This window comes from Marmota marmota, unplaced genomic scaffold (genome assembly GCF_001458135.2).
Source record: "Marmota marmota marmota unplaced genomic scaffold, marMar, whole genome shotgun sequence".
In the NCBI taxonomy this organism is placed as follows: Eukaryota; Metazoa; Chordata; class Mammalia; order Rodentia; family Sciuridae; genus Marmota; species Marmota marmota.
In genome coordinates, this window is record NW_025999928.1 from 2,974,536 (window position 1) to 2,991,201 (window position 16,666).

Sequence of the window (16,666 nt, forward strand, 5' to 3'; positions counted from 1 at the left end):
GGAAACGCGCGCCGCGCCCGGAGGGCCGCCCTCCGCCCCGCCCACCGTCGCCACAGCGCTCTGCCCCCGGGTATGGGTTGTCAAGGCCAGCCCGGTTACGCCCCTCGGTGCCCGCGGGTGGTTCGCCCTCTACCCCGGCGCGCGGGCAGGCCCTTCTCCGGTGAGCAGTGCCCGGGGCTCCCCGGGTTCCCCTCTTGATTGTGGGCGCTAAAAGCTCGGGGTAGGGTGGGGGAAGTAAGGGGAGCCCAGTCTCCTGCGATCTGAGGGGAGTCGGCACTGGGGGACTCAGCTTTGCCCCTGGATGCTACTCAGTGGCTTCTGGGGGAAATTGAGCCAGCTTCTTTCTATTCCTGTTTTCCTGATAATTCAGAGTGACTTAACGTTTCCGTGAGGTCTTAATTGCCGACCTGGTAGAAAGGTCAGTTTAAGCATCTAATGTTCACCCACAGTTTAATGTGGCCCAGGGGAATGCTCTGCTCTTTCCTAAGGTTGTGACCCTAAGAGAAGATAAGAACAAAGTGAATTTTGACGAACTTGGTCTTAAACACCTGGCAGGAGAGTATGGCCAAAGCACGACCATATGTGGACATTTAAAAAGAAAGATAGCCGGGAATGGTTTACTTTTAAGAAAAGTCATTTTTAGAGAGTGAAAGTGATCAAGTTATATCTATGTATGAATATTCCACAGTGAAACCCACTATTCTGTACAATTATACACCTATTAAAAGTCGTTTTGAAAAGTATGTGTGATGGGAAAGGATGATCAGAGTGGGTCAAATTCAAACTATTTTTTTTTTTTTTTTGATACTGGTTGAACCCAGGGACGCATACCACTGTTGAGCTACATACCCAGCAATTTTTTTTTTTTTTTTTTTTGACCCAATTCTGCTAAATGGCCCAGCCAGCGATCCTCCTGCTTTGGCCTCCTGAACGGCTGTGATTCACAGGCCTCTGCCTCAGGGTTAGTTCAAATTCAGATTTTTGAACTGAAGAATGTACACCTTGAACTAGCAAACAACTAAGGGTTGCCTTCCCCCCCCCAAAAAAAAAATTGGTATTATCCTCCTTGCTACCTGGGATGTTCTGAGTGTTGAAAAAAAAATCAAAATTAATAGAATTAGGGAGTGCTGGGAAAATAGGACAGCTTATTTGTCCATTTTTCTAGAGCTTTTAAATTTAAACCCATGAGGTTCTGTTGAAGCAAGAGTCTAAATCAGTAAAATATTGGTTATTGCCAGACATCTTTGAGAGCTTTACAAATATTAACTCATTTAATCATCCTCACAACAACTGCATTAAGAAAATATCATTATTCCCACTTTAAAGATGGGGAAACTGCTGAGTGGGGTGGGGCATGCCTGTAATCCCAGAAACATTGGAGGCTGAGGCAAGAGGATCAAATTGGAGGCCAGCCTCAACAATTTAGCAAGACCTGTCAAAAAGGGCAGAGGATATAGTTGGGGTAGAGTGTGAAGGATATGAAATATAACCCTCAAGGAGAAAGGAGGACAGTTTGTTTGGGGGATGATCTCTGAGCTCTGGACATTCATTCACCCTTTCCCAGCAACAAATTATTCAAATCTTATTTTTTGGAGGGGGGTGGATACTAGGGATTGAACTCGGGGGCATTCGATCACTGAGCCACATCTTCAGCCCTATTTTGTATATTATTTAGAGACATGATCTAACTGAGTTGCTTAAGGTCTAGCTAAATTGTTGAGCTGACTTTGAACCCCTGATCCTCCTATCTCATCCTCCCAAGCTGCTGGGATTACAGACCTATGCCACCTTGGCTTTCAAATCTCATTTTTATGAATCAAAACTTACTCAAATCCTGTAAAAAAAAAATTAGACCCCTCCTATAATCATTTGCCATTTTTTCTTCTGAAAAAAATGTGCCATTCTGTTGCTTAATAAAGAAAGCTTGCTTTCCATTGAGATCTGGTCTCTGATTATTTTTGCTTTCCTCTGTATAAATAATAAGTAAAGATGGGGAAATTAGCACTTAATGGTGAAGTAAATAGCACAACTGGAATCCAAACTCAGATTATCCTGAGATGTCTGTTCTTAACTAGGTGACTATACTATGGTGATTTTAGGCACATTCCTACAACTTTGCTGTAATTCTTTATTTAGATGTTTTGGGACTGCATGGTGGCACACACTTGTAATCCCAGCAGCTCAGGAGGCTGAGGCTGGAGGATGACAAGTTCAAAGCCAGCATCAGCAAAATCGAGGCAGTAAACAATTCAATGAGACCCTGTCTCTAAATAAAATACAAAATAGGGCTGGGGATACAGCTCATTGATTGAATGCCCCTGAGTTTAATCCCTAGTACCAAAAAACAAAACAAATCAACCCCCCCCCAAAAAAAATGTTTTGGTTTTGAAAATTCATGGGAATAAAACTAATAATCTTTTTGACCAGCAGGCAGTAGCATTTAGCATAGAGCAGGAAGGGAGTGTGGGCGATACATGATTGTATTTATTATGGGAAAATAGCATTACCAGTCAGGTTAGTACTTCCTATTTGAAAGAATTGGTTTAGGTAAGTCCATCTTGATTTCTGAACTCTAGGGAACCAAAATAGCAAACATCTTTTTAAGGATTTAGAATAGTTCATATTTGCATTTTCTTCAATGCTTTGTCCAAAGTGTAACTTCTCATATTATAAATTAGCTGACTTTAAGATTCATCTTGAGGATATAATACTAATTGAAACACTGGCAGTGGAGTTACTTTCTTGTGACCTTTTATACTGTAAGAGTAATTTAAATTGGTCAGTGGAAATCCTTAAATCTAGTTGAAAAGTTTGGAATTTTCTTTGATGTCATTGAAAGGAGGATTGAGTTTCTCAGAATGATAGCTTTTTGTTCTACAAATATTTTCAACAATTTATAGTAGAAATGTGGGGACAGAGATTGTTCTCTGGTTGGGAGGTAGCGATACTGTTGTTACCAAAAGCATGATCATTATCCCCAATGCCAGTTCAATAAAAAGGACACAGTTTTGAGAAAAAGGAAAACATTTTGATTGCTTTGCAAGCAAAGGAGAAATATCAGGACTCCTGTCCCAGAGGCTGTGGTTCTGCCCATCTAGGGGAACAGGGATTTTTAAAGAACTGAATCAAAGGCTACTTTCCATGTGTAATTCATTTGTTAATTTGAGAGAGAGTCATTTCTTGTATTTTTTGGTGCCATCGGCAAGTCTGAATTACTTTGTTCCAGTGGTGGGTGTGTGCTCAAGGACAGATAACTGCAGAAGTGGAAGAAAGATAATCCTGTCCCATCCTGTGCCCCTCCCTGCCTTCCCAAGATTAGGGTTGGGAAGAGATTAGGGAGGAGAAGTGACTGAGAAAGGGGAAGAAACATGTTCCTTTTAAAAATAAGTTGCAATCATGAAATGGTGCAACCACTTAGGAAAATAAGCTAACAGTTTTTTTTTTTTTTTTAAAGATTAAATATTTACCTATCATGGGAAAAAAAAAAATAAGTTGCAGTGGCAGAGCATAAAATGAACCACTGTTACATTTCCTTATTTTGTATTTTATTTAGTGATAGGATCTCACTGAAATGCTTAGCACCTCGCCATTGCTGATGCTAGCTTCTTTGAACTCATGATCCTCCTGTCTGGCCTCCTGAGATGCTGGGATTATAGGCCTGTGCCACCTTGCCTGGCCCTTACTGTTACTTTCTACAATTCCCTTTTTATGGCAGTGACATCTCTGAGCTACTTTCTGTGTGAATTTGGGGGAAGTGACCTGAAGTTCTTGTTCTCTATCAGGTGGGACAGTTAAGTGTATATATTCAGCATCAGGGCAGACCAGAGGTCCATGGTGGCAGTTGGTAAGTGACTGGACAGAGTTTACATAGGACAAGGATCATGCTAGGACAATAATAAAGACTTCAAAGTATTATGTTTGGGTGAACAATTAACACAAAAGCAATTAGTATTTCTGCCAGTCTCTGAAAACCATAAACAAGTAACTCATAATCATGTCAATGAAAAACAGATCAAGTTTATCTATGTAGAAGGTTAAGAAGATTTGTAGGTCTATGAGATCAGGCTCAAATTGACTCAGGATATACTTGTGACTTTTGAGTCTTTCGTGATCATTATTATTAGGCATTCCCACACAAGAACCCTTCCTTTATAGCTTCCAGCTTTACTTACTTTTGGTAGCGTTGACAGAAGTGTACATCTTAAGTTACATTAAAAAAATTATCTTTCCATTTATGCATTTAGGAACCAGGGATTAAACCCAGAGGCTCTTAACTATTGAGACATATCTCCAGCCCTTTATTTTTTATTTTGAGGCAGGGTCTCACTAAGTTGCCCAGGGCCTTGCCAAATTGCTGAGGCTAGCTTTGAAATTATGATCCTCCTGTCTCAGCCTCCCAAGCTGCTAGGATTACAGGCATGTGGCACCATGCCTGGCTGTCTTTCTTTTTAAATGTCCACATATAGTCATACTTCAGTCATACTCTCCTGCCAGGTGTTTAAGACCAAGTTGGTCAAAATTCACTTTGTTCCTATCTTCTCTTAGAGTCAGTGATCTCAGGATTCCTTAGCAATCATTCTTGGGGACATAGTATGAGAAGTCTCTTTCCTCTTTTAGCCTTCCTGTACCAATTGTGTTATCTGCTAGGATGGGTCAAAGTCTTGCTGACTGTATCAGGATATTTCCCTCTTCAATGACCCTGTTCTTTGCAGAATGTGCACTGATTGGCTGGCTTCCTGTTCTCTAGTATCTCCTTGATCCCCCTGATGAGGAGGCTGGGTGACTCCTTGAAGTTGCAGGGTCCTTAGAGGGGTTCTGTCATTCTCTGGCTCCTTGCTGATTTGAGAGAGCAAGGGCCAGATAATTGGCTGCTTTTTCCTTGGCCCTTTTACTTCCTTGACTTGGGTCTCCCAACTTTTTGGTTTTGAACATCCAGCAGGCCAGTTTCACCAGTATTAAAAGTGGAAAATATGGGTTATACTTTTACAGTCACCCTATCATTTAATTGAGGTATTAGTACTGAAAAGCAGCATTGCAATCTGTCTGTTCTTTAGGTGATAACTTATTGTCTTAAATTCATTACGGTTGTTCTGTTCGAAGTAGAACTTCTGTAAAATATTAATAGGCAATAGTTATATACTTTTATAAGGAAAATACAAAATGAACACTAGACTATCTTTGGTATCCTATAGCTTCTAGAAAGATCCATATATCTATCAACTCAATTACATACAAGTTTTGTTTTTTTCTTAACTCTTTTACAAGCCTAAATCACTTTTACAGTTTGCCCAAACTTTTACTTAAGTATCACATCCCTTGTTTATTTTGAGATCATAGTAATCTTTACAACAACAACAAAATAAGTCTTTTGAACACAACTTTAAGCTTAATTTTAGCTTACTTTGGAACTCTCCTAACATGGAGAAGGACAAGAGCCAAGCCTTAACTTAGGTGAGGCCGGACTCTTGACAAAGTGTTTATTCCTGAAGCTGATCTGATCTTTGCCTTTCTTTTTTAAAAAAGTATCATTTTACAAAGTTCTCATGAATTGTTTCCTGAGTCTGTCTGAATAGCAGTTAGCATAATACAACATCACATCTGAAACATGAATCAAAGAAAAAAGGCTAAGAGAGTTCTTAACTTTCTTTTTGTGGAAAAAGTGACAAAATGTTTTCATGTTCCACATTGTCAACCTTTGAACAAATCAGGCTCTCCTTATTATCTTCCAAAAGTACATTTAAATTTCCATCCCAGTGTAAAGAGTACCACAAAATTTTATATGTAATTTATTGACAATGGGTTACTTTTATCCAGTTACAAAACATTAACTGACATAAGTAAATACCAACCAAATTTGTTATTTCTATATAAACCTGAGGGTGATTATTGCTACAGATAATTTTAGTTTAGAGAACACCAACCTGGTAAATTGCTCTTCTAAGCTTACATTTAGATGGCTTATATATTTGAAGAACATAAACTCATTTACTATTCAAAGAAGCTAGTAATGGTTAGCATTACAATTGCATAGATGTCCCTATATTAACTAAGTTTAACTTAAAAGTAAAATTTAGAGTCCACATTGTATATGGTAACAATAATCATAAGTCTTCATACTAGCAAAAATCAAAGAATAGCCTTAAGTCTCATATATTTAGGAAACTATTAATAATCAGGAATAGGCTTAGTCAAAGCAAATAGATATAAGCCAGGTCTTCAAATGGCATTGTGGCCCTTCTATGTCAGATACAAAGTATAAAAGAACATTTATTAGTTACCTTGCTAGTAAACCTACATAAACTTTCATTTTTTGAACTTACATAACACTTAGACCAGGCTCAGGCAAACACAATTCTCAGATGTATACTTATCTCTGGTAACATGTATTCAGGGTGTCAACTATATTGTAGTAACCTAAAATAGAAGTTGCTTATTTAACTAGTTATGAAGTAATCATTTAAAAGACTTTAAAACAGGCATAAATCCTAATTCCTTTAAGATTTAATTTCCGTAAGTAATAAAACTTGACAGACACAAGAAAATTATCTTAATAACAGCAGATAAATGTTCTAGACTTTGCTTCATATCATTGCATTATTTATTTTATTTGTATGCAGTTCTGAGCATGTAATCCAGTGCCTCACACATGCTAGGTAAGTGCTCTGCCACTGAGCTACAGCCCCAGCCCCCTGATTTATAGTTCTTCTCCAATTAATTTAAATTCTATTCTTTCTTTTCTTTTTGCCTTGAGTCAGAACTAAACCAAAAATACCTTAGAAAGTAGTTACTCCTGTCTCGCTAATCTGTTATGGAGAATGTTGACCTACTCTTGTATTTATTTATTTTTTTTTTGGGGGGGGGGGCGCAGAGGTGGTACTAGGAATTGAACTCAAGGGCACTCAACCACTGAGCCACATCCCCGGCCCTATTTTGTATTTAGAGACAGTCTCACTGAATTGCTTAATGCCTCACTTTTTATCCCAGGAGAGGACCAGACAATTTGGCATATAGAAAAACTGTACCTTAATCTTTTTCTTCTAGGTTGGATTCAAGGGGTTGGAGCACGGGATATTTTTGAGCCTGACCTGTCTCCCTTATCTTTATTATAATGCCACCAACTTTGAGTTCCCCAATGGTCAACTGTACCCCAAGTCACCTTTCACACCATTTTCTTACACTAGGCATATTGATGGTCAATAGAAGAGGCCCTTTCCATCCTTTTCTTTGGGCATTCTTGAAGATCCCTTTGCGGAGGTTGCCAGCAAAACTTGGGATTGGCTTTAATTTCTACTTTTATTTATTTATTTTTTATTTCTGAGTGCAGTTGTTTATCCTACAAATTTCCTTATGCATTTAGTTTTTTAAATTTTTTTTATAGTTTTAGATGGACAGCATGCCTTTATTTTATTTGTTTATCTTTATGTGATGCTAAGAATTGAACCCAGTGCCTCACACAAGCGCTCTGCCACTGAGCTACAGTCCCAGTGCCTGCATTTAGTTTGATGGGATACTGTTATAGCAAGGATTGCTCTGCCCCAGTGATGGATATCCCTGACTGAATGGCTGCTTTCCCTGTTGTCATTTCTTTTGGTGCCATCCCTAAGTCTGAATACTTTGTTCCAGTGGTAGGTGTGTGCTCAAGGATAGATAACTCCTTGGGATGGGGAAGAAAGGTATTCCTGTTTCTCCTGAGGTTAGGGAGGAGAAGGGAGAGAGGAAGAGAAATAAACATGTCCCCTTTAAAGTCACAGTGGCAGAGCAGCAAGGGCTATATTCAAAGCATAAAGTAGACCACTGTTACACTATTACCCAATGTTCAGAAGACATTAATACTGCTTCTTATGTTACAATATGTCATCTATCTTAAGCCAGAAGATTTAATATTATATCTTGACAATCCAACCTTTAACAAAACCAATGCCCCTTTTCCTGTGGAGCTGTGGTTTCCGAAGTGCAAGAATTATATTCATAGCTTTATCAGCCACGTTTTTTTCTTTCAATGCTTTCAAGCATTTTGTTAGCATGTAATATGGTTCTTCCTTTAAATATATATCCAGGGGAAATAAAAGATAAATGTGGTCAGAGTTCAGTGACTTCTGGACACTCCTTCTGCTTGCAACATGGTCTTTCTTAGTCATCACCATGACTTGCCTGGATTGCTGAAATCAGCAGTTTCCACCTTTATCCTCCTCTAGTCTGTTTTTAACATAATAGGCATATGCTACCATACTCAGCTTGCCAAGTTTTCAACATCATAATGCCTTTAATTTTTTTTCTTTTAATTTCTCAAATAGAACTAGGGATGTAACTCAGAGGTAGGGCACTTGCCTAACATGCGTGAGGCCCTGGATTCAGTCTCCAGTACCAGGGGTGAAAAATCTAATTAAATAAGAATACTTTTTTCTTTTCTTTTTTGGTACTGGCAATTGAACCTGGGTCACTTTACCACTGAGCTACATTCCCAGCCTTTTCTATTTTTAATTTTGAGACAGGGTATTGCCATGTTGCTGAGGGTCTTGCTAAGTTTCTGAGGCTCGCCTTGGACTTGTGATCCTTCTGCTCAGCCTCCGGAGTCACTGGTATTACAGGCGTGCACCATTACACCTAGCTAGAATACTTCTTGAGCCACTTAAGAAGTATAGGGATTTGGGTTCGAAAAACCTAATTTAAACTGGTTTAAACAATGAGGACATTTATTGATTCACAATATAGTGTCCAGACAGTCTTCTGTGCCAGCTTCATCTAGTGGCTGTGCTTTCCTCTCTGTGTGTGAACATCTTCAGAAAGGCACAGTTGTCAGTAGCATTTATTAACTTCACTTCTACCAACAAGAAAGAAGGTAAGCTGGGTGCAGTGACACATACCAATCCTAGCAGCTTGGGAGGCTAAGGCAGGAAGATCATGAGTTCAATGCCAGCCTCAGAAACTCAGCAAGGCCCTAAACAACTTAGTGACACCCTGTCTCGAAATAAAATGTATAAAAAAAAAGGGCTGGGGATGGGGCTTAGTGGTTGAGCGGCCCTGGGTTCAATCCCTGATACCAAAAAGAAAAAAAAAAAAAAAGAGAGAAAGAGAAGGTGGCCTCCAGAGATCAGGAAGAACTTTCCAGTAATCTTTTGCAAACTTCATTTGACATCTTAATATACTTAAATAGGTCAGTCTAATAGCAGTTTCAGGTAAGGGGGAATCATTACCCTTAGACCAAGTTTCTCCACCTCAAAACTATTGTATTTTTGAGTTGGGTAATTCTTTGTGTATGGTACTGTTCTCTGAATGATAGAATGTTCTGGATCTCTAACTGTGATTTCCTCTGTCTGTGACACTCAAAAGTATTTCCAGAGAGGTGGAGAATGTAGCTCAGTGGTAGAGGGCTTGCCTACAGTGGGCCTGAGGTTCCATCCCCAGCACTTGGAGGGAAAAAAAAAAGGAAAGAAAAGAAAGATCTTACTCAGACCCCCCCCCAACTGAAAATTGATCTAATCTTGCTCTGAGAATCCTACTCCCCATTTAATGTATCTTAGTTTTTTCAAATTTGAATTATGTCTTATAGTTCCACTTCTTTTGGATATATGTCCTCTCATTCAGATTTCCTATTTCACTTTCCATGGATACCATTGGGGATGTGATGATCTGGACTTATGCTTGGAAAGAGTCCTTGTACATACATCCACAGGGCTGTTTGTGTGATTCTCTAACTTATTTATTTTATATTTCATTGATTTTGGTACCAGGGATGCGAGTTACATCCCCAGCCCTTTTTAATTTTGAGACAGGGTCTTGCTAAATTGCCTAGGGCCTCACTAAGTTGATGAGGCTTTCCTGGAACTTGTGATCTTCCTGTGTCAACCTCCTAAACTGCTGGGATTACAGGCATGCACCACCATGCCCAGCCTCTTTTTTTTTTTTTTTAAACTTAATTGGTGGTACTGGGGATTGAACCTGGGGTCTCTATCATGCTAGATAAGCAGTCTACCACTGATCTAGTAGACTCCTTACCTCTTTTTAAAATTTTATTTTGAGCCAGGATCTTGATAAGTTGCCCAGGTAGGTTTCTGTTCTACTTGCTTCTCTGATGTTTCCAATGTCAAATAAACATTACATTGCTTTGAAATGAGAACCTGTAATAGCCCAGGTTAGAAACCTAAATGGAGTCACACACTAAAGTTTCATGTCACAAAACTGAAAATAAGCTAATTTTTTTCCTTATCTTCTGAGAAATTAGGATGAGAGAGGTAGCAGCCAAATTTCCCAAATAGGGTACTTTCACTTGACAAAGTAGTGAAAGTTTCCTCTACCTTAATCCTTACACAAAGAAGTTATCCTAAAGTGATCTGAAATTTATCCATCAGTTAATTTTTCTATTGTCTATTCCCATCTTACTAAGAACTGTTTTGAAATGATGAATCTGCTTTTTGTTCTTTTGTTTTTGCTTTCTTTATTCTCTGTTTATAAAACCGACCTTTTCTGCTTTGCCCATTGGAACCCTTTTTCTCTTCTGTGGAGTGAAGACTTGCCTGATTTTAGAATAAAAAATAAAGTCATTTAAGATTATTAATCTAAATTGTTGTGGTTTTGTCTTTTAATACCAGTCTCTCTTCATTGCCTTATTGATGATATCTAATGGTGAGTCCATCTCCTGTGCTTTGTTCCTGCTGACAGGGACCCACCTTTCACTTTAATCACAGGTGATTTTCAGTATGGGTGGTCCACTACTTTGCTCCAATTGTGGCTGTCTCCTGGTTACTTTGCCATATGTTTTCCCTTGGCACCACGAAGAACCCAGGAATGCCTGGATTCCTTTCAAGGACACATGAATCTCAAGTGTGCTTTAAATTTGCCAGTTTTGGGCCTGTTCTGCTTGCTATGCCCTGCTATTATTTTTTATAATGCTGAAACCATTCTGTTTCTGTTAGTGGTTAACGTCCCCTAGTTCCAAGCCAGGGTCACATACTCTAAGCTTTTCCTTTGACTATTCTTACTCTCAAATATGGTAGAATGTTCTGTTTCCTTTCCTGTTGCCTTGGAGACCACCCTGCCTTTCCCTTCACTTCCACTTCCAAGTCTCAGCCTTCCTTTTTCTGAATACCCAACTCCCAACATTTTTGTAGATAACATAGCTGTGTGCCTCAAACTTTCACTATGGAGAATGGTTCTCTCATCTCTATAGTCATCAAATGTAGGCCTCCACTTCTCTCTGGCTATCCACGCCCTGCTTCCAGAACTTTCCCTAGAGATCTCTGCATTCACTGGGTCACGAAGCTGAGTATATCCCTGGGCCTCAGGGCTACCTACATAGCTTCTAGTCCTCTCATTGCTGGCTTACTGGGGGTCATCCTGGGGCTTTCAGACTCATCCCTAGGCTATCTTCATCTTTTTTTTTTTTTTTAAAGAATGGAAAAGGTATCTTTAATTCTTTTTTGTAAGATTTATTTTAGTGTTACCAGTGTGTTATTTTTTTTTTTAATTTTTAAAACATTTTGTCAGTGAATGATAGCAGGACTCATCATGCATCTTTGTACATGCACATAAGATAATGTCATTAATCTCATTTCCCATACCTTCCCTTTCTCTCCTTTCCTCCCTCACCATTATCTGCTTGCTCTAGTGAAGTACCTCTAATTCCTAAAAGTCTGAGCTTCAGCCAGTCAATGTGGGTTGAAACCGAGGAAGCTAGATTTCAAGGATCAGACGAGGCCAGGAAAATTTAAAACAAAGGAACGAAAAGAAAACTTGGACCAGTTTTGAAATCTGATAGACTTTGAAATTAGGATAAAGAGGCCACCAGATTACATTGACAGTGCACAAATTTTACAATAACTTAAGAAAGCACCAGTATTTTAAGACTCTATTTTAGAAAATAATATAAACTCTCAATGAATTAATTGTTTGTAATGAAAGATGTTATGTCATGTGTGTGTAAGATTGAGATGGCAGTGTACCTCCTTTCATTGTATAGAATTGATACTAAATTAATCCCTGTTAAACTGGAGATTGTGATCTCCCAGCCCTCATCTAGGTATAGTCAGCCATGTGGTATAAGTCACTGTCACCAATAAGGACATAAACAGGCACATTGTGTGGCTGTCTTCATCTTTATAGACCTAACCCCCAGAAGAAGCCAGCAAGCTGCTGCCTTGCACCTGACTAATAATTCTAGCATAGATGGAATCCCTCCTTTAGCACTTGACATTGGGCTATGATGGAAAGAAATCAGGGCTGCATTCTTCAGAGGAAAAAAATCTATCTCCTTAAAAAGGAGATCAAGCTGGTGTTAAATAGACCTGTTACCATGTTGATTATGCAAAGACAGGAGAGGGAGGAAGGAAACTTCTATATGTAGTAACACTGGGCGGAGCACTAAGTATATGTGACTGGTTATCTTTTTGCAATCTACAATTTATGAGTTAAATTAGAAAGTGGAGGCTCGTTGAAATTAAATTATAGGCAGTGGTACTATGGCTTCACGGGTCCTCTTTAAGACTTGAGGAGGTTTGTTTCATTTGGGGGGGGGGAGGTACTGAGAATTGAACCTAAGGGCTATTTACAACTGAGCTACATCCCCAGCCCTTTTGATTTCTTATTTTGAGACAGGGTCTCACTAAATTGCTAAGTCTGGTCTCCCCCTGCCTCAGCCTCCCTACTTGCTGGGAATACAGGCCTGTATCCCCACACCCGACTGACCAAGATCTTTATGACTTCAAAGTTTATACTCTTTTTACTAGACCACAGGCTAAGCTCTTGTCCCCTGATGGAGGTCTTATACTCCAAAGAGCCACTGTTTCTTTCTGAATTCTCTTTTTCTGAGACTATTCTCGGAAACTAAGACTCAGTAGGCTCAAACCATAGTTCCAGTAGTGTTTCTGCTTTGATCTTGGGCAAGTTGTCTTCCCTCCTGGGCCTCAGCTTCCCTGTCTGTAAGGAAAAGATAGAAATATAAAGTCAAAATCTTCTGTTCTTGATTTATCATGAATAGTTTAATTCTTCTTACTGAGAAACTTATCTTGGGGTGTGTTGGTCAAATACCTGACAAGAACAGCTTAGAGGAGGAAGTTTATTTGGCCTCGTGGTTTCAGAGGTCTCAAGTCTATAGATGGCTGACTCTTTTCCTTTGGGCTCAAGATGAGACAGCACATTATAGGAGAAGGGCTCAGTAGAGGAAAGCTGCTCAGTTCATGGTAGCATCAGGAAGCAGAGAGACCGGGCTGCAGAGAAAATGTACCCTTCCAAGGTACATCCCCAGTGACCCACCTCCTCCAGCCATGCCCAACCTGCCTACTGTTACCACCCATTTATTCTACACAAACTGATTAGGTAATAGCTCACAATCAATCCAAACATTTTACCTCCAAACATACCTGCATTAATACTGGAGCTTTGGGGGAACACCTTGTATCCAAACCATAACATGGGTGAATATTTTTATAAGGCTTTATTTATTTATTTTTGCAGTACTTTGATTTGAATACAGAATCTCATGCATGCTAGACAAGGCTCTACCACAGAGCTACCCTAGCCCTTTGTGAGACAGGGTCTTCCTAAGTTGCTGGCCTTGAGCTTGACATCCTTCTCCCTCGGCCTTCTGAGTAGATGGGATTACATATAGGCATTCATCACCACTCAGCTTTATGATTTTTATGCTTTTATTGATCATTTTAAATTAAAAATTTAATGAGATTAATTTTTAAAGATTTGGATTTAAATTTCTAAAATTTAGAAATTAAAATTTTGTATATTTTGCATTTTTTGTTTCTATTTTGTCATGTTCTTTTGAAGTGGATTCTTGCTGTATTCCCCAGGCTAGCTTTGAACTCCTGGGCTCAAGTGATCCTCCTGCTTTATCCTCCGAGTATGCACAATACCATGCATTCCTTTTATTTTTGTTTTATTTTTAGATTTTATTTTATGGTACTAGGGATTAAATCCAGGGGCCTTCTACTGTTGAGCTACATCCCCAGCCCTTTTAAAAATTTTTTATTTTGAGTCATGGTCTTGTTAAGTTTCCCACACTGACCTGGAATTTGTGAGGCTTCTGCTTCAGCCTGCTTGGTTGCTGGGATTACAGACATGCATCATCACACCTGGCTCTTGTTGTTATTTGGTCCTGGAGGTTGAACCCAAGGGTGCTTTACCACTGAGCTATATCCTCAGTACTTTTTATTTTGACACATGTTCTTGCTAAGTTTCCAAGGCTCGCCTTGAATTTGCAATCCTCCAGCCTCAAGCCCTTGGGTTGCTGAGATTACAGACTTTCTGCTTACTTTTCACTTTTTCCTAGTATCTGTTCCCGCAAAAGGCAATGTCCCTATATTAATAGTATTCCAGGCATTAGAGAACCAGGGTCAGAATTACAAGACTTTAAGGCTACTTGCTTTCTTCTCCCTTCAAAATACACACACACACACACACACACACACGCACGCACGCGCGCGCGCATGCACACGCACACACACACACACACACACACACACACACCCTGCCTTTGAAAGAGTCATTATTCAAAATATAGCCTGAAAGCTGTCTAGGCTGTAAGCAATTGATCATTAAGATGACTGCAATATACGTTTAATTTGTGTGAGAATGGGGAAGGGATCAGTTGTAGTCTCAAGATAGAGTACTCTGTGAACTGGTCCTGAAGCCAGCAAATAGATTGCAAAGGTTTATGCAACAAGAGGACTAATGACATTCTCTCTTCCAGAAAAGTGGAGTGACTCAGTATACAGATGTTCCACCTACCCCAGCGTTTGTAATTATGAACTGGCTGGCGGCAGTATGCGAGTAGTCTTTGAATCATCTGTTTTTATAGTTTCTTTGGCTGCTACTCTTTTTAGAACAATCTGGGACATGTCAACTGAAAAATGCACCAATTGCTTACAAGGAGAAAAGGACTTGGTATAGGGGTGCGGACACAGGGAGTTCTTAACCTGCCTCTACTCAGAATGGTGGGTAGGGAAAATGACCTGATGATTCTCAGAGAAATATATGACTTCTGATGAATCCAGATATCTGGAGAACATGAAATGAAAATACTAGCCTAGGTGTATACAAAATGAGGCAAGCTTCAGGAAGAAATGCTGATATCACTTTAATAAATACTAACACAAAGGAGATAAACTAGAAAGACCTGAATTTGTGGGTAGCCTCATGAAGTAAAAATAAGCTGGGCGCCTATTGCAAAATCATTTTTGTTGCAGTGTGTGCCCCAGGAATGTGCCATTCCTGGTAATCTTTTCCATTTGCATGTGAGCATCTTGTTCCAGCAGTCTTTGGATTCAAATGAACAGAACTTTGGGTTGAGTGAGTTCTTGGTCATCCTGGCACAGAACAGGCTATGTATTAGTCAGCTTTCTGTGACTATAACAAAATACCTGAGATATTAAACTTAGAAAAGTTTTACTTTGGTTTAAAGTTTTGGAGGTCCGTGTTCATGTTTGGTTGGCCTTATTGCTTTGAACCTGTAGTGGCAAATCATGGTGGAAGTACATGGCAGAGGGAAACTACTTACCTAATGACCAAAAAGCAAGAAAGAGAGGGAGAGTGCTGGATCCCACAAACCCTCCCCCGCCTTTTTAAAAATATTTTTTAGTTGTCAAGGGACCTTTATTTTATTTATTTATATGCAGCGCTTAGATTGAACCCAGTGCCTCACACATGCTAGGCAAGTGCTCTCCCATGAGCCACAATCCCAGCCCCCCACAGTCCCTCTTAAAGGGGATTCCCCAGGGACCTAAAGACTTCCCACTAGTCCCTACCTCTTAAGTTTTTTACCTCCCAGTATGTCAACCTGGGGACCAAGCCTTTAACACTTGGGCTTTGGGGGAACATTGCAGATCCAGAGTATAGTAGGCTATATGTGTATCTTTTAATTTGTCAAGTATATCTTTGTCAAAGTAGTCTATAAAGTACTGCTTTGGTTTCTGTGTTGAATCAAAGGCCCATATTTTAGAGCTGTGATCCTTACCTTGGTGCTCTTGGAAGGTGGTGGTAGCTTTAAGATAGGGCCTAGTGGGAGGTTTGTGGGTCATCAAAGGTGTGCTCTTGAAAGGGGTTGGTGGGACCCTGGTTTCTATCTCTTTCTTTTGCTTCTTGGCCTTGAGATGAATGGTTTTGCTCTGCCATTTACTCCACGGTATTGTGACTCCACAGGACAAAACAAAGGTAAACAAAAACCAAAAAACAAAAAAAAAAAAAAACAGGACAGATCAACCATGGAATGAAACCTCCCAAGACCTTGAGACAAATTAAAACTTTTCTCTTGGTAAGTTGGCTACCTCAGGAAAGCTGACTATAGGCACTAAGCCTTGGTTTCCACTCTAGTCTTCTGTTATCTCCTCCATTTCCTGAGGTTATGGGAAGCATGGTGAAGCAATACAGTAGTCCCCCTTGTCTGTGATTGTCTTTCTGTGGTTTCTATTATCTGCAGTTAACAGGAATCATATGGCTTAATGGTTTTCTGGTCTGTTATGATAGTACATGCCTGTATTCACACTGATCTAGGACATTGAGGCAAGAGGATCGCAAATTTGAGGCCATCCTGGGCAACTTAGTATGACCTTGTCTCAAAATAAAAATAAAAAGGGCTGGGCTGTAAAGTTTAGTGGTAGAACACCTCTCTACCACTAAACTGGGTACAATCTCCGGTACCACAAAAAAAAAAAAAAAAAAAATC

General features: G+C 39.6%; 1 long non-coding RNA gene across 1 annotated transcript; it reads right to left on the reverse strand.

Annotated features, from left to right (window-relative positions):
• Positions 1–10,203: 10,203 nt before the first annotated feature.
• On the reverse strand, positions 10,204–16,659 carry LOC107159480. The gene is made up of 2 exons (XR_001505759.2): positions 15,959–16,659; positions 10,204–12,912 (listed from the first exon to the last, which is right to left on the reverse strand). It is a non-coding gene; the product is annotated as an uncharacterized LOC107159480 (long non-coding RNA).
• Positions 16,660–16,666: the final 7 nt, after the last annotated feature.